The sequence below is a fragment of the Pelophylax lessonae genome (genome assembly GCF_965119305.1).
Source record: "Pelophylax lessonae genome assembly, chromosome: 3".
Taxonomy (NCBI): domain Eukaryota; kingdom Metazoa; phylum Chordata; class Amphibia; order Anura; family Ranidae; genus Pelophylax; species Pelophylax lessonae.
In genome coordinates, this window is record NC_138770.1 from 23,011,511 (window position 1) to 23,031,037 (window position 19,527).

The 19,527-nt window shown below is 43.9% G+C and overlaps 2 protein-coding genes and 1 pseudogene across 3 annotated transcripts in view; 1 reads left to right on the top strand and 2 right to left on the bottom strand.

The window, feature by feature from the left end:
- LOC309549773 (gastrula zinc finger protein XlCGF66.1-like) overlaps nucleotides 1-19,527 on the bottom strand; it is a gene marked incomplete at its 3' end in the record, with an annotated part of 313,385 nt that overhangs the window by 202,849 nt on the left and 91,009 nt on the right. The gene's annotated exons all lie outside the window — the stretch shown is intronic.
- Nucleotides 1-19,527, top strand: part of LOC309549776 (uncharacterized protein) — a gene marked incomplete at both ends in the record, with an annotated part of 190,172 nt that overhangs the window by 119,626 nt on the left and 51,019 nt on the right. The gene's annotated exons all lie outside the window — the stretch shown is intronic.
- Nucleotides 16,824-19,527, bottom strand: part of LOC309549780 — a 36,618-nt pseudogene continuing 33,914 nt past the window's right edge. The window contains exon 5 of the transcript in view: nucleotides 16,824-18,098. The product of the transcript in view is annotated as an uncharacterized misc_RNA (transcript). The remainder of the gene's footprint in view (nucleotides 18,099-19,527) is intronic.

A 19,527-nucleotide genomic window follows, 5' to 3' on the forward strand; every position in this document is an offset into this window, starting at 1 on the left:
CAAGTCATACATTGATAAGTACTTACATATTAAACACATCTCATTCATACCTTCTGGACACTTAACAGTTAGACTTGGCATATGGATTACAGACGACACCTGAACACATTGATAAGAACTTACATATTAACACATCAGACAGCTGAGCATAGACGGGAAGGCCCTTCCACAAAAGCAACTTCAGACACAAGACATCTCACATTTACATCAATGTGTTAGGGACAACAAAACCTTTTCATGTATTGTCTTAGTAGATATATTCTATTGTTAAACTGACCCATGGATTGTACACCAGTTTAAACTGTTTTTTCCCGCTAAAATGGCCCATAAATGTGTGAGCTGTGAATAAACACACCAGATTTATTTCCATCAAGCTTGAGTGCTGTATGCCTGTACATCCCCTGGCCAGAGGGGGGAAAATTCACTGCACGAGGGAGTTAGAACTGAAGGGTCGTAGGTCTGGGACCTAAACGAAAATCATCTTGCAACTGCCTTTGACGTGAACGAGTTAACAGTTTGGTGTCAGAAAGCGGGATCCGCCATATACAGTATTGGGTGAGTAATTATTTTTTTATTATTGCCACCCTATACTGTCAGAGCGGATTAACAGTACCCGGTAAGCGCTACTGTAGCGCCTCCCAGGAATCTGATATTCCTAAAGATAATAGGGGGTCTGATGCCCCGGTTAGAAAGCAGTACTGTGTGTGATAGTGAATTTTCCCCTCCAAACATTGTATATTGCTGTAAAGACACTTAAGTGTATTTTTAGTCGCTATATATGATTGCATGCCATTGTATAGATGTATATGTAGATTGTATGTGAGATTAAGCTGAGCTTGAAGGTAAAAACTTGCCCACTGAGAATAGTTAAAAGCAAACCATAAATTGGGTGTAGATAAACCTGATTAGAAAGACGCAGGAAAACCACATAAGCTGGAAACCAGGTTTGCCAGTAAAGTCTAAATACTGACATCACCATCCCTAGATAAACCTTCAAACTCAGCTAATCTCACTTTATATTCTGAGTTTAGAATAATGGGCAATTCTTAAGGTATGGTGAATCCCAAGGGAAAAATGAAATGTAAGTTTAGAACTGAAAGTCATGTTAAAGAAAATTGTATGAAAATTGTATCGTGTATGGGCAAACTTAGTCATGTAGAGGTGTGTGAGATCCATGGATTGTTATTTTGTGTTAGTTTTAATAATGTTCCTAAAGTGCTGTATCAGCAAAACATTTGAGAACACTGAATGAATATTGGTTGCATAATGATTTGTTTTGTGTTTATTACTTATGTTTTAAAGTGATGTGACTTTGCCACAAGTACGACTAAAGGTAACAAATCAGTGCTATGCTTGTCATGGCAACTTTTAGAAGCAAGAAAATATATTTGGTGTATAAAGTGTGACCTTAAGGACTAAAATTGTATTTCTATTCTTAAATCGTGAGCAATTTGAACTTTATAATTGAGGTAACTGTTGACTTTTTAAAAGATTTTGGTGTCTTTCAGCCCACCATGGGCACTGAAACCCCCCCTCCCTTCTTTGACACAGGTTAATTGCAAGGCTTGGGAGTGTAAACAACTGTATTGTCATGGAAATTGACTGAGCTGAGTAAACTTTAACCACTTTAGAACCGCTCACAGTAATACTACTGCGGCAGAGTGGTTCGTTATCGTCCAGCGACGTAGTATTAACGTCGTTAGACACTCCCCCTTCTGGGCGGCGCTTGCGCGCCGCCGGAGGCTCGCTCCCGCTGTTTTCATTCACAGCGGGAGTCGGGCCAGGGGAGGAGCAGCGGCGATCGCCGCTGCTCTTACCCGATCGTCGGGGATCGAGTCTGGAGATCCGCCCGCTGTGTGTAAACACAGCGGGCGGATCTCCATAGTGACAGGGAGTGACAGATCGGACTGTTCAGCATAGCTGGACATCCGATCTGTCCATGACTCACACAGTCACCTCCCCCCCTACACGTCAGTAAGCACCAGGCATACATTAACCCCTCCCTCTCCAATAAAATTAACCCCTTCCCTGCCAGTGTAATTTTTACAGTAACAGTGCATATTTATAGCACTGATTACTGCAGTAATGTCACTGGTACCCCCAAAAGTGTCAAAAATGTCAGTCAAGGGTCCGATCTGTCCGCCGCAATGTCGCAGTCCCGCAAAAAAAATCGCAGATCGCCGCCATTACGCGTTAAAAAAAAAACACCAAAAATGACAGAAATCTTTCCCTTTGTTAGTAAACGCAATAACTTTTGCGCAAACCAATCAAAATACGCTTATTGCAATTTTTTTTACCAAACATATGTAGCATAAAACAAATTGACCAAAAATTTTTAAAAAAATTGGTTTTTACATCTTTTTTGGGGGGAATTTCATATAAAAAAATGTTAAAAATATTGTTATTTTTTCAAAATAAACGCTCTTTTTTTGTTTATAGCGCAAAAAGTAAAAATCACACAGGTGATCAAATACCACCAAAAGAAAGCTCTGTTTGTGGGAAAAAAAGGACGTAAATTTCGTTTGGGTACGGCGTCGCACGACTGCGCAATTGTCAGTTGAAGTTTCACAGCGCCGAATCGCAAAAAGTGGCCTGGACGGAAGACAGCAAAATCCTCCGGTGGTAAAGTGGTTAAGAGGAAAGTACAAAAGAATATGTTAATTGTATATACAGATGTGTATTAACTATAATCTTTGCTTTTGTAGAAAAAAACAGTTTTTGAAGAATGCTCCAATGGGTTTAATATGGTGAAGTATAACTTTCTTGTAGCCAAATGGGAAATTACTAATGTTTATTTTTGAGCTGCTCATTTTTTTAACCATGGTGAACAATAATAATAAAACTATTAAAAAACTAGAAATCCACGTGGTAATAATTAATTTGACGTCAACAATTTTTGGTATTAGAAAAGTGCACTGTTAAAACATCTAAGAAAGAAAATGTTTAAAATGCTTACTGTATGCTAAATACATAACCTTTGTTTTATTTTTAGGAGGAAAATATAATGTTTTGTTACTAAATTTTTTGATGCTTATTTCTCAGATGAGTTCTATGCCCTGGTTTGATTTCTTTAAGACTTTCAGAACAAAAGCAGATCACAGCCTTTAAAGACAATTCACCAATGGAAGTATTGTTCCAAATTGTTTTCTTCTGGTTTATTATACTGTTTACATATGTAAATTTTTATGAGTTTCATCCCCATATAGCTAATATTGGGGTTGTACTGCTTGTAGCAGCTTCTAATTTCTTATTTATTGGGTGTCAGATATTTGATGTGTTCTAATCTGACATATATGAGCTCTGGCATTAATGAGTTTCTATTCCTTAGATAATTAAGCATCTCCTGTCTTATAAAGTTTTTATTATATTGTGAGATGGAAGAATAGGATGGAATTGGATAAATTGTTGCTCTAATTTTACACCTATAGTGTGCTAAGAATTATAATGAATGTATGTCAGTGTTACTACAAATTGTTAAGGTTACTTTGGTGTTGCTAAGATTTTAAGTTAGGCCTATGACACAGATCTTCAGTTTTGCTACAGATCTGTCTCATTTATTCACAAAGATCAGCATGTATGCTGGTACATGAAGTCCCATTGCATATGGGTCTGCTCTTACCTATTGTTCCTACAAGATTTAAAGTTTAGGACTAGGCAAACCTCCTGTTGTTAATTCAATTAGCTACATGGCCAGCCAGGCCATCTCTTTTCATTCTAAGGTGACTCATTGCCCCAGGCTTTGCATATTAATGTTCCTAGTCAAGCTGTCAGGGAATCCCTGTGAGACGTCTGGGGCGTGGCCGTGCACAGGCTATTCCCAGAAGAATGACTAATGGGCGTGTCGCCAGACACAACCACAGGCACTCGTGTCCCTCCTGGCCTTTGACACCCTCTGTCTCACCTTCAGTGGGGTCTGGGCCAGAGATATAAGAGTGGCCGACCTCGCCAACTCAGACTCCTCCCAGGTACGTGACAGTATCAGTCAGCCAACTATGGAGTCTGAAAGGGAGGTCTCTCCACTGGAGAACGTTTGCCGATCGATCTCTGCACTATCCCACATGGTACAAAGCCTGCAAGGAAAATTGGATTGCATCGAAGATCAATTATCGGCCCGCAAAAATGACTCTTCTCTGACCGAGCCCAGCACATTCTGTGCGGTGGATTTCCACCCGGAACCTCGGGTTCCCATTCCTGAACGTTTTTCTGGAAATCGAAGAAAATTTCGGACTTTTCGTAATTCTTGTGAACTATACTTTTCCCTGTTGCCTCGAACCTTCTCTTCACAAGATACCAAGGTGGGGTTCATTATCTCGCTCCTTCAGGATGAGCCTCAATCCTGGGCTTTCCATCTTCGGGAACAACACGATCCAGCCTTGACAACCATGGACTCTTTTTTTCTGCCATGTCCCAGCTATACGCAGATCCTTTTTGTCATCTGACTGCTGAATCAAAGCTTAGCAAGTTAAAGCAAGGCCTAAGGCCTGTGGAGGATTATGTGACAGATTTCCGTGTATGGAGTGCCGATACTCTGTGGAACCATTCGGCCCTCCATCATCAGTTCCGTCTTGGTTTGTCTGATGCCCTAAAGGATGAACTTGCCAGGGTGGGGGTACCAACGGCCTTAGAAGACCTGGTGAACCTTGTCATCCAGATTGACCGGAGGCTACGTGAGAGGCAAGCCGAAAGAACTAACAAGGCTCCTTTGGTCCGCCCGGAGTTTGGGGCTGATACTCCTCTCATTACCATTAACCCCCCAGAGGTACCTCACTACCCTTCACGAAAGAGTTTCCAGAGATCCCCTCTGTCCACATCGGAACGTCTTCGACGGTATCGCTCCAATCTCTGCCTCTACTGTGGCGATGCCGGTCACCACATTCAGACTTTTCCTGTGAGGTCTTGCAGAACACCCTTTAACTGGATTTCTATGATGCATCCACCCGGGTCTAATCAAACACATCTCACCTTGCTTTGCCATCTGAAACTTCCTGAAAAGACTATCTCTGTTCCTGCTATTATAGACTCTGGGGCCTGTAGCTGTTTTGTGGATGTGACATTTGCAGCCCAACACAATCTACCTCTCTGTGCCAAGAAACAAGGGTTTGTTGTTCACCTGGCTGATGGCTCTGGTATCAAGTCTGGTCCAGTGACACAAGAGACGGCTCCAATTTTCTGCTCTTCCTCCTCTGGTCATCAAGAATTCCTTTGCCTGGACGTTATAACATCACCCATGTTTCCTGTCATTCTTGGTATACCCTGGCTGAAGGCCCATAACCCTAGCATCAATTGGCTCACGGGTGAAATTTCCTTCTCTTCTCCCTACTGCCGGGCACACTGTGTTCCTGAGGAGTCTCTTACTGTTACCTCTCTCCTTGGTATCCATCCGGACCCCGAAGTCTTGAAACTGGTACCCACAGTTTACCACGAATACCTGGATGTTTTCAATAAAAAGAGCGCTGATTCTCTTCCTCCACATCGTACATACGATTGCCCCATTGAACTGTTGCCAGGGGCAGAAATACCTTTTGGCCGGATCTACCCTCTCTCTGAGCTCGAATTAGAGACTCTCTGTAACTACATTAATGAAAGCCTGGAAAAAGGATTCATCCGACCCTCCACTTCACCCGCAGGAGCGGGCATATTCTTTGTTGAGAAAAAGGACCATACCCTTAGGCCCTGTGTGGATTATCGCGATCTCAATAAGATAACTGTCAAGAATCGTTATCCTCTTCCCCTAATTCCCGAACTTTTCCAGAGGTTACGAGGGGCACAGGTGTTCTCCAAACTTGATTTGAGGGGTGCCTACAACCTAGTCAGAATTCGTGAAGGAGACGAATGGAAAACCGCGTTTTGAACGTGCTTTGGGCATTTCGAATATCTGGTCATGCCATTCGGTCTTTGTAATGCCCCAGCCACATTCCAACATCTTGTTAATGATATATTTCGGGACTATCTTGATTTGTTTATCATCGTATACTTGGATGATATCCTTGTATTTTCCAGTTCTCTCGACCTACACAGAAACCATGTAAAGAAGGTACTGGACAGACTTCGCCAACACCGTCTTTACGCAAAGGCGGAGAAATGTGAGTTCGAAAAACAGGTTATCCAATTTCTGGGACTCATTATCTCTGCGGATGGCATTGCTATGGACCCGCAAAAGGTATCTGCCGTACTGGAATGGCCTGCCCCTGAGGACAAAAAAGCAGTACAGCGCTTTGTGGGTTCGCTAATTTTTACAGGAAGTTTATAAAGAACTTTTCTGGCATCATATCCCCCATCACACAGCTGACCAAACAGTTTACCCCATTCAAATGGACTCCAGAGGCTCAAGCCGCCTTTGAACTATTAAAGACTCTGTTTACTTCCGCTCCCATTTTAAAACACCCAGATCCCGCTTTAACCTATGTACTTGAAGTGGATGCCTCTGAAAATGCGGTCGGGGCTATACTATCCCAACGACAAGGAGCCAAGTCCCTACTCTACCCTATTGCCTTTCTCCAGAAAATTAAGCTCCTCTGAGAGGAACTATGACGTAGGAGATCGTGAACTGTTAGCCATAAAGGCTGCCCTGGAGGAATGGCGCTACCTACTGGAGGTGGCTGCACACCCTATCCTTATTTTTACAGACCATAAGAACTTAGAATATTTAAGAACCGCGAAACGATTAAGACCTCGACAGGCAAGATGGGCACTTTTCTTCTCTCGATTTGTGTTCCATATAACTTTTCGTCCGGGCTCTAAGAATTGCAAACCTGATGCCCTTTCTCGCATGTTTCCTGAACCAGCTCCACCTCCTGAACCTGACACCATCTTGCCAGCTAAGAATTTCCTACTCTTGCAAACAGACTTGATGTCACAGATCAAGGGGACAGTTGCAAACTCCCCACCTCCTCTGAACTTGCATCTCCAGCAGAGGGATGGACTTTATTTCCACAAGGAACAAATTTTTATTCCTGAACAACTGAGGGTCACCATTCTTAAGAAGTGTCATGATCATCTTCTGGCTGGACACTTTGGTATCCATAAAACCTCTGATTTGGTCTCCCGTTCCTTTTGGTGGCCAGATTGGTTAAAGGACTGTAAAAACTATGTCAGATCCTGCTCTGTGTGTCTCAGAAACAAGTCTGATCGGGCCAAGACCTGGGGCCTGTTGGAATCCCTCCCCGTACCTGAAAAACCATGGAGTATGATCTCTATGGACTTTATTGTGGAACTTCCTCCATCTGAAGGGTTTACCACTATCTTTGTCGTAGTTGATCGTTTTTCCAAGATGGCACACTTTATACCTCTGAAAGGAACTCCCTCTGCCTCCGAAACTGCCTCCACGTTTATCAAAGAAGTGGTGAGATTGCATGGCATTCCAGCCAGCATTGTCTCTGATCGTGGGGTGCAGTTCACTTCCAAGTTTTGGAAAGCTTTATGTGAAGCATTAAACATTGAACTTTGTTTGTCTTCTGCCTACCACCCACAAACAAACGGACAGACCGAGAGGACAAACCAAACTCTTGAACAATATTTAAGGTGCTTCTCTTCTTTTTCTCAAGACGACTGGGTGTTACGACTCCCTTTAGCGGAATTTGCTTATAATAACTCCGTCCATTCCGCCACCAAGCAGTCTCCTTTCTATGCCAATTATGGATATCACCCCTCCTTCCTACCTGAGTTACCTATGGAATCTGCTGTACCAGCTGTACAAGAAAGACTAAATTTTCTTAATGCCAACAGTCAGCTTTTGCGGGAAACCATTTTGAAGGCACAGGCTGGTAATAAAAAAATTTTTGATAGAAGAAGGAGAGGGAATTTGAATTTAAAACCGGGGGATAAGGTCTGGCTATCTACAGCAAACCTGAGATTAAAGTGTCCCTCAAAAAAGCTTGGCCCAAGATACCTAGGTCCATTTCCTATCAGGAAGATCAATTCTGTCGCATTCGAATTAATCTTACCTGGTAATCTGAAGATCCATCCCGTATTCCATGTTTCTTTACTGAAGTCAGCAGTTCCCAACCCCTTCCCAGATCGTGGATCTGAAGTTCCTGCTCCCCTTTTGATCGAAGGTAATGAAGAACTTGAGGTGGAGTCTATTCTGGACTGTAGAAGAAGGGGTGGTCGGACACAGCTTCTTATCAAGTGGAAGGGCTATGGCCCTGAGGATAATTCCTGGGAACCTGCTTCAAACGTCCATGCTCCTCGATTGTTACGAGCCTACCTTCTTCAACATCCTGAAAAAAACGGTCTATGTTGGGCATCCGGAGGCTGCCCTTAAGGGGGGGGCAATGTCAGGGAATCCCTGTGAGACGTCTGGGGCGTGGCCGTGCACAGGCTATTCCCAGAAGAATGACTAATGGGCGTGTCGCCAGACAGGTTATTTAAAGGAAGTTCAATCCTGTTTCCTGTGCTGACTGATCTTCAGCTGTTTCCTGTGACCTGATGATACCTGTATGCTTCCCTGTTGCTGACCTGGCTTGTTCTGAACTTGGACTTGGATTCTGCTTCTGCCTCTCTGCTAAACCTGACCCGGCTCCGTCCCTGACTTTGGCTCTGCTTACGATTTGGTACCCTGCTGCACCGCCTGTTGATGACCCTGGCTTTCCTACTACTCTGACTCTGTCTCAAACCTTGTCTCTCAGAACTACCCGAGTGCTTGTCTGGCTATCTGCTGCACATGTTCCATACAGCATTGCATGTTCCAGTTTCCAGGATCCGGACAAGCAGCCTATCCTGATCCATCAACAACCACAGGCACTCGTGTCCCTCCTGGCCTTTGACACCCTCTGTCTCACCTTCAGTGGGGTCTGGGCCGGAGATATAAGAGAGGCCGACCTCGTTAACTCAGACTCCTCCCAGGTACGTGACACAAGCCTTTGTGTCGCCAAGTCTATTTCAAACCTGTTTGGTTTCAATTTCCTGTTTGGTGTCACTGGGCAACTGTACCATCTCTTATAAATTTCTGTTTGCATGGGTACTCACTTCTAGCTGTTTTGTGTGTCTCTGTGTGTCCATGTACACAAGACAGCTTGAATTTTACTCCCTACTGTTTAGTGATCCCAGCACCTTAGCCATGCAAGGGATTCTCTGTTGTCTATTGGCCTTTCATTCTAGGTAGCTGCCTGCTTGGGTGAGTAAGAGGACTGCAACCTGGGAACTGGCTGGAAGTTAACCCATCTCCACCTTTGGAGAAGACAAGGCAGTTCTTGAGACTTTGCACCTCAACCCTTCCAAGGGCCCTCACCATTGTTGCATGTGTGGACATGCTGTGTTCTCCCCAGATAGTGCTATTATTTATCCTTCCTGTCTTAAAATGACCTGCCTTCCTGTGAGCCCTGAACCCCAGTGCTGCAAGTGGTTCTTACTAGCATTTATTTTACTGCCTTCCTGTAAGACCAGAAGCCCAGTGCTGCACTATACTCCTGCCATTCTTGTAAATCTTGTATTCTGTGCTATCCAAGTTTTTGTCTCTTACATGTTCCTGATCTACTGTAGGGTTGTTGATCCTAGCCATAGGTGAAAGGCCCCCTTTTGAGACAGCCTATTGTTCATAATAAGTGTTTCCTTTGAATTCAGGATAGTGTACACAGTTTAGTGTGGATGGTGGTTGAATAACGCATTATATGAAATGAGAATGATTCCCTTTTGTATTAAGACATTTTGGTTTTCTTTTCTTCTAGGTCTTATTACCCTTCACAACATAGATTTACTTCAGCAGAAAAAAAAAAAAACTCAACGGCTTTATGGGCATTTTTTTTGTTAATGATCTAATGTTGGACTAACAATCTGAGTGACGCCATCTTCAAAAAAAAATACCCTCCTTCATTCCTGCACGTTATGACATCACCACAAACAGCATTGATGGAGAAGAGCACTTTAACCACTTAAGCCCCGGAAGATTTTACCCCCTTCTTGACCAGGGGGTATTTTGCGATTCGGCACTGCGTGACTTTAACGGACAATTGCGCGGTCGTGCGACGCTGTATCTAAATGAATTTGGCGTCCTTTTTTTCCCACAAACAGAGCTTTCTTTTGGTGGTATTTGATCACCTGTGCGATTTTTTGATCATGCGCTATAAACAAAAAAGAGCGTAAATTTAGCAAAAATAGCAATATTTTTCACATTTTTTTATATGAAATTCCCCCCCCCCAAAAAAAATGTAAAAATCAAAATTTTTTAACATTTTCGGCTACCTATTTTATGCTACCTATGTTTGGTAAAAAAAATCGCAAAAAGCGTATTTTGATTGGTTTGCGCAAAAGTTATCGCGTTTACTAACAAAGGGAAAGATTTTTGTCATTTTTGTTGTTTTTTTTTTAATGGCGGCGAACTGCGATTTTTTTTTGCGGTACTGCGACGTTGCAGCGGACAGATCGGACCCTTGACTGACATTTTTGACACTTTTGGGGTTACCAGTGACATTTCTACAGTAATCAGTGCTATACATATGCACTGTTACAGTAAAAATACACTGGCAGTGAAGGGGGTTTTTTTGAAAGGGAGGGGCTATGTGTGTCCCTAGGGGCGTGCTTTCTACTGTGATTGGCTGTGACTTCAGCTGTATGAACGGTGATCAACGGTTCTACATAGTAGAACCGTATGATCATCATTCATACACAGGGGAGAATGACAGGCAGCTTGTTTACACAAGCCGCCTGACTTTCTCCCTCTCCCCCGCTGATCGCCGAGTGACCGGCGGACATCGGGTCCGCCGGTCATACGCACGGGGGGGGTCCATGACCACGCGGGAGTGGGAGCGCGCCTCCAGGGGCGCGCGCTCGCTCCCTAGACCCTCACAAGCAAGCGACGTAGACCTACGTTAGTTTGCCTGTGAGGGGCTGACCGCCGACGTAGATAGTCGTGCGGCGGTCGGCAAGTGGTTAAAAAAGCCTTTTAATATCTGAACAACTTTGATACTTGTCATGTCAGCTGTCTAGAAAAGTTAAAGCTCAGTTTGCTATGATTGCAAAAGGATCTGCACACCTACCGGAAGTTTCTTGTCATGTGGACTGCGATGGTCCTGAAGAGAAGAATATTATGTATGAACATTGTATGAGTTCTTAGGTGTTGCAGTGGAGTCTTATGGAGGACTAGTTGTCAAAGGAGGAGTCAACAAAAGACTTGGCATTCATATACTGTTAGACCAACACATAATTTTTTTTTAGACTTTTTGATTTTTAGGTTCGTTTTGTCACATTTTTATTTTTTTAATATTTTGTATATTTTAGCCTTGACAAAGCAAAGTGAGATTTTTCTGCAGAAGTAAATGGGATACATAATTCAGGAGAAATATGAACTAGAAAAATATATATATTTAAACTAAGATTAGGCAGTTCGAGGGAGAGGTCAGGGAATTCAGAAGGGATTGATAGGAATTGTAATTTTATCTGCTTTTCTTAAAAATACATTTTATGTTAGGTTTTGTATGTGTTATGAGACCTAGTTTGTTCCTTATTCCTCATATCAGCACCTCCAGGATCCACATCTGGGTAAGCCATAACTCATGAAGGCCACATTCAAGCAAATAGGTGACTCATTATCAGGGCTTGTTTTCTCAGAGAATAGGTGCAGGAATTACCCCTTTGTCTGCCCCTATCCACCTCTGAGCATCATTCCTTTGTTCCACCCCCTACCCACCTCCGAGCACCATTCCTTGGTTCCAACCCCTACCCACCTCCGAGCACCATTCCTTGGTTCCACCCTGTACCCACCTCCAAGCACCATTCCATTCCTTGGTTCCATCCTCTACCCACCTTCAAGCACCATTTCTTGGTTCCATCCCCTACCCACCTCCCAGTACTGCTCTTTTAGACAATACAGAACAAGGTATAATTTTGTGGTGCTACGTAATTTGTGGAATTTGCTAATGATTGATAACAAGAAAAACAGTAAAATAGATCCCCTGCGGCTAGTAACAATAGATCCCCTAACAATGGACCACACGTAACAAAATTCCTCCCCTAGCAACAATAGACTCCTGGCTGCAACAACAGGTCTCCCCACAGCCAGCATCAATAGACTTCCTGTCAGCAAGCAACAACAGACCCCCTCCCAGCAACAACTGACCCCCTCCCAGCAACAACTGACCCCCCAGAAATTTAAGACTCCCCCCCAGCAACAGTAGGTCCTCCACCAATGTCCAAATTGGGCCCAAAGTGTAAATATTTTGTGTGGCAACCATTATTTTCCAGCACTACCTTAACCCTCTTGGGCATGGAGTTCACCAGAGCTTCACAGGTTGCCACTGGAGTCCTCTTCCACTCCTCCATGATGACGTCACGGAGCTGGTGGATGTTAGAGAACTTGAGCTCCTCCACCTTCCATTTCAGGATGCCCCACAGATGCTCAATAGGGTTTAGGTGTGGAGACATGCTTGGCCAGTTTATCACCTTCATCCTCAGCTTCTCTAGCAAGGCAATGGTCATCTTGGAGGTGTGCTTGGGGTTGTTATCATGTTGGAATACTGCCCTATGGCCCAGTTTTCGAAGGGAGGGGATCATACTCTGCTTCAGTATGTCACAGTACATGTTGGCATTCATGGTTCCCTCAATAAACTGTAGCTCCCCAGTGCCGACAGCACTCATGCAGCCCCAGACCATGACACTCCCACCACCATGCTTGACTGTAGGCAAGACACACTTGTCTTTGTACTCCTCACCTGGTTGCCGCCACACATGCTTGACACCATCTTAACCTAGGTTTATCTTAGTCTCATGAGACCACAGGACATGGCTCCGGTAATCCATGCCCTTAGTCTGCTTGTCTTCAGCAAACTATTTGTAGGCTTTCTTGTGCATCATCTTTAGAAGAGGTTTCCTTCTGGGATGACAGCCATGCAGACCAATTTGATGCAGTGTGCGGCGTATGGTCTGAGCACTGACAGGCTGACCACCCCCCCCCCACCCCTTTTACCTCTGCATCCATGCTGGCAGCACTCATACATCTATTTCCCAAAGACAACCTCTGGCAAGGAGGCTGAGCACGTGCACTCAACTTCTTTGGTCCACCATGGCGAGGCCTGTTGTAAATAAAACCTGTCCCGTTAAAACACTGTATCATCTTGGCCACCATGCTGCAGCTCAGTTTCAATGTCTTGGCAATCTTCTTATATCCTAGGCCATCTTTATGTAGAGCAACAATTCTTTTTTTCAAATCCTCAGAGTTCTTTGCCATGAGGTGCCATGTGGAACTTCCAGTGACCAGTATGAGAGAGTGTGAGCGATAACACCAAATTTACCACACCTGCTGCTCATTCACACCTGAGACTTTGTAACACTAACGAGTCACATGACACCGGGGAGGGAAAATGGCTAATTGGGCCCAATTTGGACATTTTCACTTAGGGGTGTACTCACTTTTGTTGCCAGCGGTTTAGACATTAATGGCTGTGTGTTGAGTTATTTTGAGGGGACAGCAAATATACACTGTTATACAAGCTGTACACTCACTACTTTACATTGTAACAAAGTGTCATTTCTTCAGTGTTGTCACATGAAAAGATAGAATAAAATATTTACAAAAATGTGAGCGGTGTACTTACTTTTGTGAGATACTGTATATTTTATCTTGTACCTAGGACCTTCAGGACAGATACCTATATACACAATACATTTTGTTCTGATTTTACCCCTGTGTCCGCCCCAGGTCGGGTTAATTTGTTGGGGGTTGGAAGGAATGCCATGTGCTAGTAAACCATGTTTGTATTTATTATGATGTACATAAATACAGATTATGTTCTATGTCTATGAAACACTAATATCGAGTCTGTTAGAAAACTGTCTGTACATCTTCATAGTCCTGAAGAAGCCTTGTGTGAAACGCGTTGACTAGTGAACAGACGAAGATAGAGGAATATGATCCGAAGCAAACACAGTGACGTGACTCCCTCCCTAATGGTTAATGCAAACAGAAAACAGAGGTCGTAGGACTTTATATGAGGCAGGTCATCAACTAAGATATACAAAAATAGAATCTGAACGTAGTCATTTATTATACATACAGTAATTGATACAAATGTTGACATCAGTAACAAATATGATGCAGACACGTATACAAAAAAAGCGGAGACAAAAAAATCCATATAGTAAGGAGATTGTTATAATAGTAATAAGATATATTCAGTAATAAAGTACATGGTCGTCACTAAATGTTACATCTAAGTGAAGAGAGGAAATATCTATACCTACACGAACCTTATGGTATATACCAACTTATCCTTATATATGTATGATGTACATGAGTGAAATTAGTAGGAGACATTGATCTCCTGTGTACGAGCTGAGCTCAGTTTGGGGCCAGTTTCCTCATTTTATTGAGATCTGGTTTTAGATAAATCAATAAATGTTATTTTAGGATAAATCCATGGAGTTGTCATCTGTCTCATGCTGTGCCCTTAAAGTCCACACATATGACAGTGGTTCCTTGTGAACATCTGTAGTTTCCATTTCTCTGAACAGATAGGATGTTGGGACTCTCATTAAAAAAATGACCTGGGGTCCCCTCCCCCCCACTCTATACCAGGCCCATGCCAAAATGTAAAAAAAATAAATGGCGTGGGGTCCCCCCAAAATCCATACCAGATCTTAACCTGAGCATGCAGTTCGGCAAGTCAGGAAAAGGGGGACAAGCGAGCGCCCCCCTTCTAACCCATACAAGGCCACATGCCCTCACCATGGGGTGGGGGTGGGTGTTTTGTGGCAGTTCTGCCCCCCCACCCCAAAGCACCTTGTCCCCATGCTGATGGGGACAATGGCCTCTTTCCCACAACCGTGGCCTGGGGTTGTGGGGGTCTGCAGACAGGGGGATCATCGTAATCTGAAAGCCCCTTTTACCAAGGGGACCCCAGGGGAACCCAGATCCTCATGTGAAAGAGTATCGGGACCATAGTACCTGTACCTATTCACTAAAAAAGTGTCAAAAAGCAATAAATATACAAACACAATTTTTAAAAAATTATTTTTTTAAAAGATAAAAGCCAGCCTTCCCCCGATGTAGATCCGTCATCAATCACAATGCCTTCCGCACCCGAAAAAATAAATAAAAAAAAGACGCTCTCACCATCATGGAGGCCCTCTGCCTACTGCAGGTTCCGCATTTACATTGGTAAGAGGCGGGGCCACCTGTCTACATCACCTTTTTTCAATAATGGCCCCTAAGGGCCTGATATGGACTGGGGGTCGGGGGAGCACATAATTTTTTTCTATTGCCGGGAAATGCCGGCATTCTTTTCTTTCCATTCATCTGTCAGTGGGGAAGCCCGCTGACAGCTGATGAGTCATGGTTGGTAAGGATGCGGGCGGGCGGCTTCCCGGCTTGCTGATTAACAACCAGCTATTTCTTCACAAAGAATTAGCACCGGTCGATTGTTTTTTTTGACTGATCCGAATTCGAATCATTCTGAAAAGTTGGAATTCATTAGAAAATCAATAAACAAAACAAATTTTAACAGATTTCAACAAAATTCATTACAATTTCATTTGGAGATTTGGATACATCCGAATCTAGGAATAACCAAAAATATGTCGGAATTTGTATTCGCACCGAAACGAATTTCATGTGTCTAACACTTAATGGCCACCCGCTAGCAGCTGGGCTCCCAGCCAATGCAAATGGCCGCCGGTGGCAGGGCCCACTCTCCAGGCATGGATCCTCTACATATGTGTGCCATAACACCACCCCGCTGATAGCTGGGGACTCAATGACCACTCGGGACATCCTGGAAGACTTCTGGATACCAAAGGAAGCTCCTGACATCCCGCACAGCTGCCCAGCACCAGACCCGCCGAGCAATACTTCCAATAGGTAGGAAAACTTCATACAGAAATGGACCTATAAGTGAGGAGGACAAAAAAGGAATGCAGCCATTGGCTTATTTTGAACATTTATAGGGGTGGGGTCTTAGGGGGGGGCGAGGGCGGGGCTACCCAAAGGTATGCGGCCATGGACATCTGTCAGAAAAGCACATTTTGGCCACTAGATTGAACTGACCATTATAGGAAATCCCAATTCGCCATGACCGGGGGAATGCGGGTCACATTTCATCAACACATTTATAACAACCAGATCTGTAAGTGTTTGTGAAATCTTCCCGCACAAAATGTACTCAGCCAATGAAAGGTAAGGACTCCATTTTTATTTTTCTCCTGCTATCAATGGCCAACACGGGACAACACTTCATCCATGTCTTTGGTGATCTCTGATCTCCTTATGAAGTGTTTCTTACATGATGAAGATCAGCCATGGAGTATATCTGAGGTGTATATCAGGGTGTGCTTCTTCCCCACATGTCCACCAACATTCATATAGAAGACATTTCCCGCACTCAAGGCACTAATACACCTCCAGGGTTGTGTGGGACCCCTTATGTACAGGAAGACAGGACTTCAGTGCGGGAACATTTCCCTCACTCAGGACAGGAAAATGGCTTCTCACCCGTGTGAGATCTCCGATGTCTGTAAAGATGGGACTTCTGTGAAAAACATTTCCCGCACTCAGGACAGGAATACGGCTTCTCCCCAGTGTGGAATCTCTGATGTCTGGAAAGACTGAACTGCTCTGAAAAACATTTCCCTCACTCAGGACAGAAATACGGCTTCTCCCTAGTGTGGAATCTCTGATGTCTGGAAAGAGCGGACTTATCTGAAAAACATTTCCAGCAATCAGGACAGGAATACGGCTTCTCAGCAGTGTGCGATCTCTGATGCTCGGAAAGATGGGACTTCTGTGAAAAACATTTCCCTCACTCAGGACAGGAATACGGTTTTTCACCAGTGTGCAATCTCTGATGTCTGGAAAGAGCTGACTTATCTGAAAAACATTTCCTACACTCAGGACAGGATTACGGTTTCTCACCAGTGTGCAATCTCTGATGTCTGGAAAGATATGACTTCTGTGAAAAACATTTCCCGCACTCAGGACAGGAATACGGCTTCTCACCAGTGTGCAATCTCTGATGTCTGGAAAGACTGAACTGCTCTGAAAAACATTTCCCACACTCAGGACAGGAATACGGCTTCTCCCCAGTGTGGAATCTCTGATGTCTGGAAAGACTGAACTGCTCTGAAAAACATTTCCCTCACTCAGGACAGAAATACGGCTTCTCCCCAGTGTGGAAACTCTGATGTCTGGAAAGAGCGGACTTATCTGAAAAACATTTCCAGCAATCAGGACAGGAATACGGCTTCTCAGCAGTGTGCGATCTCTGATGCTCGGAAAGATGGGACTTCTGTGAAAAACATTTCCCGCACTCAGGACAGGAATACGGTTTTTCACCAGTGTGCAATCTCTGATGTCTGGAAAGAGAGGACTTATCTGAAAAACATTTCCCACACTCAGGACAGGAATACGGCTTCACACCAGTGTGCAATATCTGATGTCTGGAAAGAGTGGACTTATCTGAAAAACATTTCCCACACTCAGGACAGGAATACGGCTTCTCACCAGTGTGCACTCTCTGATGGTTGGAAAGATCAGACTTCTGTGAAAAGCATTTCCCACACTCAGGACAGGAATACAAGTTCTCACCAGTGTGCAATCTCTGATGTCTGGAAAGAGCGGACTTATCTGAAAAACATTTCCTACACTCAGGACAGGAATACGGTTTCTCACCAGTGTGCAATCTCTGATGTCTGGAAAGATATGACTTCTGTGAAAAACATTTCCCGCACTCAGGACAGGAATACGGCTTCTCACCAGTGTGCAATCTCTGATGTGTGGAAAGAGCGGACTTTTGTAAAAAACATTTCCCACACTCAGGACAGGAATACAGCTTCTCACCAGTGTGCAATCTCTGATGTGTGGAAAGATATGACTTCTGTGAAAAACATTTCCCGCACTCAGGACAGGAATACGGCTTCTCACCAGTGTGCAATCTCTGATGTCTGGAAAGACTGAACTGCTCTGAAAAACATTTCCCACACTCAGGACAGGAATACGGCTTCTCCCCAGTGTGGAATCTCTGATGTCTGGAATGAGCGGACTTATCTGAAAAACATTTCCCGCACTCAGGACAGGAATACGGCTTCTCACCAGTGTGCAATCTCTGATGTGTGGAAAGAGCGGACTTTTGTAAAAAACATTTCCCACACTCAGGACAGGAATGCGGCTTCTCACCAGTGTGAGATTTTTTATGCACATTAAGTTTGGATTTAAAACTGAAACACTTCCCGCACTCAGTACAGGAGAACCTCTTATCTGGTGGAAGGACGGCACCGTCCCTCACAGTCTGAGGTTCCTCAGGATAAGAGGAATACGATGGTCCAGCACCCTCCCTCACAGTCTGAGATTCCTCAGGATAAGAGGAATATGATGGTCCGGCACCGTCCCTCACAGTCTGAGGTTCCTCAGGATAAGAGGAATACGATGGTCCGGCACTGTCCCTCACAGTCTGAGGTTCCTCAGGATAAGAGGAATACGATGGTCCGTCTACACTGTGTGGTGCCGGATGGACATTTGAGGTAGCCGGGTTTTCTCCTAGACTATACTGTGTGATGTCCTCATCTTCTAATTTACAGTCTGGAGACAAAGTGAGACAATCCTCTGAGGTTTTCCTCATCTCCCGTCCATCTACTAAAATAGAAATAAAAAGATCATTACTAGACATCAGCAGATTGGTTCCCCTAAACCAGGACTCCGCCCACATCAGACAGCTTTGTCTCTGAGGATCTTACAATTCCCCCCTCAAGGTAACTAGTAAATGGGACCTCTGATCTCCTACCAGTTCATTTCTTTATTCATGGACCTTAGCCAGAGAGTGAGAAAACAACGAGAACTGTCTTTTATAGGAGTGACAGTGATGAGGGGATTATAGGACGAGCGTCCCCTCCCCCTCTATCACTCATTGCCATCTTCCCAACACAAGAAGTGGTGGACTTCCTTTTTTAGTCCATGATTTAGTCATGAATAACACCGGGCTGAGCCCCACCAGAGGTCAGAGAGTGAGGATGGGGGGAGAACAACCAAGATGAAGACTGGACTAATCCTGAAGACCACCATCATTGGGTTACTGACTCCTCCCTCATTATCACTTTCTGTTTAAGGTTCCAAAGTTGGAGGATGTTATCACATTATTATCACCATGTAAAAGTCTGTCCTCCAATCTAATCATCAGATATAAATGTGATATAAAATAAAGCATAAATCGGTGCAATCATGTAGTGTAAAGAATGGTGTATAAATATTCACAGAAACATTCACCCAATGGCAGCTTACATTCAGAAAGTTTCTTTCACTAAACACAAAAACAAATAAAAAATCAAATAAAATGCAGCCCAAAAGAAAATGAAAATAAATTTCTTCACCCAAATCTGTAGACAATAAGTCTTCCTCTTCCTCCACGGTATATATGGGGGGGGGATAGAAAATATGGGCGGAGCCTTGCGCAGGGACATCCCAGGGAAGGGGTATCTGAGTGAAGGATCTCATTGTGAAGCTTGTTTAGTCCGCACTGCTCAGGTCCCGGCTTTGTAATTCTATCATTTTGGATTTTAATGTTGAATAAAGCAGATAGACGGAAAGCACTAGAGGGGGTGTTATTTTCTACC